A 7,500-nucleotide genomic window follows, 5' to 3' on the forward strand; every position below is an offset into this window, starting at 1 on the left:
TGCCGGTAAAACGGGTAGACCTGGTCTCCCTGCAGGTAAAACGGGTAGACCTGTTATCCCTGCTGGCAAAACGGGTAGACCTGGTCTCCCTGCAGCCAGAACGGGTAGACCTGGCATCCCTGCCGGCAAAACGGGTAGACCTGGTCTCCCTGCCGGCAAAAAGGGTAGACCTGTTCTCCCTGCCGCCAGAACGGGTAGACCTGGCCTCCCTGCCGGTAAAACGGGTAGACCTGGTCTCCGTGCAGGTAAAACGGGTAGACCTGGCATCCCTGCCGGCAGAACGGGTAGACCTGGTCTCCCTGCCGGTAAAACGGGTAGACCAGGCCTCCCTGCAGGTAAAACGGGTAGACCTGTTATCCCTGCCGGCAAAACGGGTAGACCTGGCATCCCTGCCGGCAAAACGGGTAGACCTGGTCTCCCTGCCGGTAAATGGGTAGACCTGGTCTCCCTGCCGCTAGAACGGGTAGACCTGGCCTCCCTGCCGGCAGAACGGGTAGACCTGGCCTCCCTGCCGGTAAAACGGGTAGACCTGGCATCCCTGCAGGTAAAACGGGTAGACCTGGCATCCCTGCCGGCAAAACGGGTAGACCTGGTCTCCCTGCCGGTAAAACGGGTAGACCTGTTCTCCCTGCCGGTAAAACGGGTAGACCTGTTCTCCCTGACGCCAGAACGGGTAGACCTGGCATCCCTGCCGGCAAAACGGGTAGACCTGGTCTCCCTGCCGGCAAAAAGGGTAGACCTGTTCTCCCTGCCGCCAGAACGGGTAGACCTGGCCTCCCTGCCGGTAAAACGGGTAGACCTGGTCTCCGTGCAGGTAAAACGGGTAGACCTGGCATCCCTGCCGGCAGAACGGGTAGACCTGGTCTCCCTGCCGCCAGAACGGGTAGACCTGGCATCCCTGCCGGCAAAACGGGTAGACCTGGTCTCCCTGCCGGTAAAACGGGTAGACCTGGCCTCCCTGCAGGTAAAACGGGTAGACCTGTTATCCCTGCCGGCAAAACGGGTAGACCTGGCATCCCTGCCGGCAAAACGGGTAGACCTGGTCTCCCTGCCGGTAAATGGGTAGACCTGGTCTCCCTGCCGCTAGAACGGGTAGACCTGGCCTCCCTGCCGGCAGAACGGGTAGACCTGGCCTCCCTGCCGGTAAAACGGGTAGACCTGGCATCCCTGCAGGTAAAACGGGTAGACCTGGCATCCCTGCCGGCAAAACGGGTAGACCTGGTCTCCCTGCCGGTAAAACGGGTAGACCTGTTCTCCCTGCAGGTAAAACGGGTAGACCTGTTCTCCCTGCCGCCAGAACGGGTAGACCTGGCATCCCTGCCGGCAAAACGGGTAGACCTGGTCTCCCTGCCGGTAAATGGGTAGACCTGGTCTCCCTGCAGGTAAATCGGGTAGACCTGTTATCCCTGCCGGCAAAACGGGTAGACCTGGTCTCCCTGCAGCCAGAACGGGTAGACCTGTTCTCCCTGCCGGCAAAACGGGTAGACCTGGTCTCCCTGCCGGCAAAAAGGGTAGACCTGTTCTCCCTGCCGCCAGAACGGGTAGACCTGGTCTCCCTGCCGGTAAATGGGTAGACCTGGTCTCCCTGCCGGCAATATGGGTAGACCTGGCCTCCCTGCCGCTAGAACGGGTAGACCTGGCATCCCTGCCGGTAAAACGGGTAGACCTGGCCTCCCTGCCGGCAGAAGGGGTAGACCTGGCCTCCCTGCCGGTAAAACGGGTAGACCTGGCATCCCTGCCGGCAGAAGGGGTAGACCTGGCCTCCCTGCCGGCAGAAGGGGTAGACCTGTCCTCCCTGCGGACAGAGCGGGTCGCCCGTGCTGGAGGCCCGTATGCAGGGGTGCCTGCACGGGGTGGGAAGGGCCGGCGGCGGGCTGCCTGTGCTCTCTCAGCCGGGGCGGCGGTGGGGGGGCTTGCGGGGGGTGGCTGGGGTCGGCAGGCCGGCCCTGCCGGAGGCCCGTATGCAGGGGTGCCTGCACGGGGTGGGAAGGGGCGGCGGCGGGGTGCCTGTGCTCTCTCAGCCGGGGCGGCGGTGGGGGGGCTTGCGGGGGTTGTCTGGGGGCGGCAGGCCGGTCCTGCCGGAGGCCCGTATGCAGGGGTGCCTGCACGGGGTGGGAAGGGGCGGCGGCGGGCTGCCTGTGCTGTCTCAGCCGGGGCGGCGGTGGGGGGGCTTGTGGGGGGTGGCTGGGGGCGGCAGGCCGGCCCGGCCGGAGGCCCGTATGCAGGGGTGCCTGCACGGGGTAGGAAGGGCCGGCGGCGGGGTGCCTGTGCTCTCTCAGCCGAGGCGGCGGTGGGGGGGCTTGCGGGGGGTGGCTGGGGGCGGCAGGCCGGCCCTGCCGGAGGCCCGTATGCAGGGGTGCCTGCACGGGGTGGGAAGGGGCAGCGGCGGGCTGCCTGTGCTGTCTCAGCCGGGGCGGCGGTGGGGGGGCCTGCGGCGGGTGGCTGGGGGCGGCAGGCCGGCCCTGCCGGAGGCCCGTATGCAGGGGTGCCTGCACGGGGTGGGAAGGGCCGGCGGCGGGCTGCCTGTGCTGTCTCAGCCGGGGCGGCGGTGGGGGGGCTTGCGGAGGGGTGGCTGGGGTCGGCAGGCCGGCCCTGCCGGAGGCCCGTATGCAGGGGTGCCTGCACGGGGTGGGAAGGGCCGGCGGCGGGCTGCCTGTGCTGTCTCAGCCGGGGCGGCGGTGGGGGGGCTTGCGGGGGGTGGCTGGGGGCGGCAGGCCGGCCCTGCCGGAGGCCCGTATGCAGGGGTGCCTGCACGGGGTGGGAAGGGCCGGCGGCGGGCTGCCTGTGCTGTCTCAGCCATGGCGGCGGTGGGGGGGGTTGCGGGGGGTGGCTGGGGGCGGCAGGCCGGCCCTGCCGGAGGCCCGTATGCAGGGGTGCCTGCACGGGGTGGGAAGGGCCGGCGGCGGGCTGCCTGTGCTGTCTCAGTCGGGGCGGCGGTGGGGGGGCTTGCGGGGGGTGGCTGGGGTCGGCAGGCCGGCCCTGCCGGAGGCCCGTATGCAGGGGTGCCTGCACGGGGTGGGTGGGCCTGCGGCGGGCTGCCTGTGCTCTCTGAGCCGGGGCGGCGGTGGGGGGGGCTTGCGGGGGGTGGCTGGGGTCGGCAGGCCGGCCCTGCCGGAGGCCCGTATGCAGGGGTGCCTGCACGGGGTGGGAAGGGCCGGCGGCGGGCTGCCTGTGCTCTCTCAGCCGGGGCGGCGGTGGGGGGGGTTGCGGGGGGTGGCTGTGGGCGGCAGGCCGGCCCTGCCGGAGGCCCGTATGCAGGGGTGCCTGCACGGGGTGGGAAGGGCCGGCGGCGGGCTGCCTGTGCTGTCTCAGCCGGGGCGGCGGTGGAGGGGCCTGTGGCGGGTGGCTGGGGGCGGCAGGCCGGCCCTGCCGGAGGCCCGTATGCAGGGGTGCCTGCACGGGGTGGGAAGGGCCGGCGGCGGGCTGCCTGTGCTCTCTCAGCCGGGGCGGCGGTGGGGGGGCTTGCGGGGGGTGGCTGGGGTCGGCAGGCCGGCCCTGCCGGAGGCCCGTATGCAGGGGTGCCTGCACGGGGTGGGAAGGGCCGGCGGCGGGCTGCCTGTGCTGTCTCAGCCGGGGCGGCGGTGGGGGGGCTTGTGGGGGGTGGCTGGGGTCGGCAGGCCGGCCCTGCCGGAGGCCCGTATGCAGGGGTGCCTGCACGGGGTGGGAAGGGCCGGCGGCGGGCTGCCTGTGCTCTCTCACCTGGGGCGGCGGTGGGGGGGGTTGCGGGGGGTGGCTGGGGGCGGCAGGCCGGCCCTGCCGGAGGCCCGTATGCAGGGGTGCCTGCACGGGGTGGGAAGGGCCGGCGGCGGGCTGCCTGTGCTGTCTCAGTCGGGGCGGCGGTGGGGGGGCTTGCGGGGGGTGGCTGGGGTCGGCAGGCCGGCCCTGCCGGAGGCCCGTATGCAGGGGTGCCTGCACGGGGTGGGTGGGCCTGCGGCGGGCTGCCTGTGCTCTCTGAGCCGGGGCGGCGGTGGGGGGGCTTGTGGGGGGTGGCTGGGGGCGGCAGGCCGGCCCGGCCGGAGGCCCGTATGCAGGGGTGCCTGCACGGGGTAGGAAGGGCCGGCGGCGGGGTGCCTGTGCTCTCTCAGCCGAGGCGGCGGTGGGGGGGCTTGCGGGGGGTGGCTGGGGGCGGCAGGCCGGCCCTGCCGGAGGCCCGTATGCAGGGGTGCCTGCACGGGGTGGGTGGGCCTGCGGCGGGCTGCCTGTGCTCTCTGAGCCGGGGCGGCGGTGGGGGGGGCTTGCGGGGGGTGGCTGGGGTCGGCAGGCCGGCCCTGCCGGAGGCCCGTATGCAGGGGTGCCTGCACGGGGTGGGAAGGGCCGGCGGCGGGCTGCCTGTGATCTCTCAGCCGGGGCGGCGGTGGGGGGGGTTGCGGGGGGTGGCTGGGGGCGGCAGGCCGGCCCTGCCGGAGGCCCGTATGCAGGGGTGCCTGCACGGGGTGGGAAGGGCCGGCGGCGGGCTGCCTGTGCTGTCTCAGTCGGGGCGGCGGTGGGGGGGCTTGCGGGGGGTGGCTGGGGTCGGCAGGCCGGCCCTGCCGGAGGCCCGTATGCAGGGGTGCCTGCACGGGGTGGGTGGGCCTGCGGCGGGCTGCCTGTGCTCTCTGAGCCGGGGCGGCGGTGGGGGGGGCTTGCGGGGGGTGGCTGGGGTCGGCAGGCCGGCCCTGCCGGAGGCCCGTATGCAGGGGTGCCTGCACGGGGTGGGAAGGGCCGGCGGCGGGCTGCCTGTGATCTCTCAGCCGGGGCGGCGGTGGGGGGGCTTGCGGGGGGTGGCTGGGGTCGGCAGGCCGGCCCTGCCGGAGGCCCGTATGCAGGGGTGCCTGCACGGGGTGGGTGGGCCTGCGGCGGGCTGCCTGTGCTCTCTGAGCCGGGGCGGCGGTGGGGGGGGCTTGCGGGGGGTGGCTGGGGGCGGCAGGCCGGCCCTGCCGGAGGCCCGTATGCAGGGGTGCCTGCACGGGGTGGGTGGGCCTGCGGCGGGCTGCCTGTGCTCTCTGAGCCGGGGCGGCGGTGGGGGGGGTTGCGGGGGGTGGCTGTGGGCGGCAGGCCGGCCCTGCCGGAGGCCCGTATGCAGGGGTGCCTGCACGGGGTGGGAAGGGCCGGCGGCGGGCTGCCTGTGCTGTCTCAGCCGGGGCGGCGGTGGGGGGGCCTGTGGCGGGTGGCTGGGGGCGGCAGGCCGGCCCTGCCGGAGGCCCGTATGCAGGGGTGCCTGCACGGGGTGGGAAGGGCCGGCGGCGGGCTGCCTGTGCTCTCTCAGCCGGGGCGGCGGTGGGGGGGCTTGCGGGGGGTGGCTGGGGTCGGCAGGCCGGCCCTGCCGGAGGCCCGTATGCAGGGGTGCCTGCACGGGGTGGGAAGGGCCGGCGGCGGGCTGCCTGTGCTGTCTCAGCCGGGGCGGCGGTGGGGGGGCTTGTGGGGTGTGGCTGGGGGCGGCAGGCCGGCCCTGCCGGAGGCCCGTATGCAGGGGTGCCTGCACGGGGTGGGAAGGGCCGGCGGCGGGCTGCCTGTGATCTCTCAGCCGGGGCGGCGGTGGGGGGGCTTGCGGGGGGTGGCTGGGGTCGGCAGGCCGGCCCTGCCGGAGGCCCGTATGCAGGGGTGCCTGCACGGGGTGGGTGGGCCTGCGGCGGGCTGCCTGTGCTCTCTGAGCCGGGGCGGCGGTGGGGGGGGCTTGCGGGGGGTGGCTGGGGGCGGCAGGCCGGCCCTGCCGGAGGCCCGTATGCAGGGGTGCCTGCACGGGGTGGGTGGGCCTGCGGCGGGCTGCCTGTGCTCTCTGAGCCGGGGCGGCGGTGGGGGGGGTTGCGGGGGGTGGCTGTGGGCGGCAGGCCGGCCCTGCCGGAGGCCCGTATGCAGGGGTGCCTGCACGGGGTGGGAAGGGCCGGCGGCGGGCTGCCTGTGCTGTCTCAGCCGGGGCGGCGGTGGGGGGGGCCTGTGGCGGGTGGCTGGGGGCGGCAGGCCGGCCCTGCCGGAGGCCCGTATGCAGGGGTGCCTGCACGGGGTGGGAAGGGCCGGCGGCGGGCTGCCTGTGCTCTCTCAGCCGGGGCGGCGGTGGGGGGGCTTGCGGGGGGTGGCTGGGGTCGGCAGGCCGGCCCTGCCGGAGGCCCGTATGCAGGGGTGCCTGCACGGGGTGGGAAGGGCCGGCGGCGGGCTGCCTGTGCTGTCTCAGCCGGGGCGGCGGTGGGGGGGCTTGTGGGGTGTGGCTGGGGGCGGCAGGCCGGCCCTGCCGGAGGCCCGTATGCAGGGGTGCCTGCACGGGGTGGGAAGGGCCGGCGGCGGGCTGCCTGTGCTGTCTCAGCCGGGGCGGCGGTGGAGGGGCCTGTGGCGGGTGGCTGGGGGCGGCAGGCCGGCCCTGCCGGAGGCCCGTATGCAGGGGTGCCTGCACGGGGTGGGAAGGGCCGGCGGCGGGCTGCCTGTGCTCTCTCAGCCGGGGCGGCGGTGGGGGGGCTTGCGGGGGGTGGCTGGGGTCGGCAGGCCGGCCCTGCCGGAGGCCCGTATGCGGGGGTGCCTGCACGGGGTGGGTGGGCCTGCGGCGGGCTGCCTGTGCTCTCTGAGCCGGGGCGGCGGTGGGGGGGGCTTGCGGGGGGTGGCTGGGGTCGGCAGGCCGGCCCTGCCGGAGGCCCGTATGCAGGGGTGCCTGCACGGGGTGGGAAGGGCCGGCGGCGGGCTGCCTGTGATCTCTCAGCCGGGGCGGCGGTGGGGGGGGTTGCGGGGGGTGGCTGGGGGCGGCAGGCCGGCCCTGCCGGAGGCCCGTATGCAGGGGTGCCTGCACGGGGTGGGAAGGGCCGGCGGCGGGCTGCCTGTGCTGTCTCAGTCGGGGCGGCGGTGGGGGGGCTTGCGGGGGGTGGCTGGGGGCGGCAGGCCGGCCCTGCCGGAGGCCCGTATGCAGGGGTGCCTGCACGGGGTGGGTGGGCCTGCGGCGGGCTGCCTGTGCTCTCTCAGCCGGGGCGGCGGTGGGGGGGGCTTGCGGGGGGTGGCTGGGGTCGGCAGGCCGGCCCTGCCGGAGGCCCGTATGCAGGGGTGCCTGCACGGGGTGGGAAGGGCCGGCGGCGGGCTGCCTGTGATCTCTCAGCCGGGGCGGCGGTGGGGGGGGTTGCGGGGGGTGGCTGGGGGCGGCAGGCCGGCCCTGCCGGAGGCCCGTTTGCAGGGGTGCCTGCACGGGGGTGGGTTGGGGGGGGCGGCGGGAATTTTTTGGTTTTTGTTGCTTTTTTATTTCTTTTTCCGCTTTTGAAACAGAGACGCCGCCCCGTCCTCGGGCGTTTCAGCCGAGCTGATGGAAAGCGGCGCCCCTTCCCGTCGCTTGCGGGGGGGGGTGGTGCAGGAGGGGGGAGGCGGCGCGCGCCTGAAATTCCCCTCGCCACCCCCCGTTTCCGAGACTTCGCCGTATCTAGTGGAAGGCGCTAAGCTTGGCCGGACTGTCTCGCTGAAGGCTTTCTTACTCTGCATCGGTTCTGACGGTGGGCGAGAAAAAAAAACAAAACCAAAGCAGAGCAGGGAAACAGTTACAAAAAGTTCTTGAGA

This window comes from Opisthocomus hoazin, unplaced genomic scaffold (genome assembly GCF_030867145.1).
Source record: "Opisthocomus hoazin isolate bOpiHoa1 unplaced genomic scaffold, bOpiHoa1.hap1 HAP1_SCAFFOLD_137, whole genome shotgun sequence".
Taxonomy (NCBI): domain Eukaryota; kingdom Metazoa; phylum Chordata; class Aves; order Opisthocomiformes; family Opisthocomidae; genus Opisthocomus; species Opisthocomus hoazin.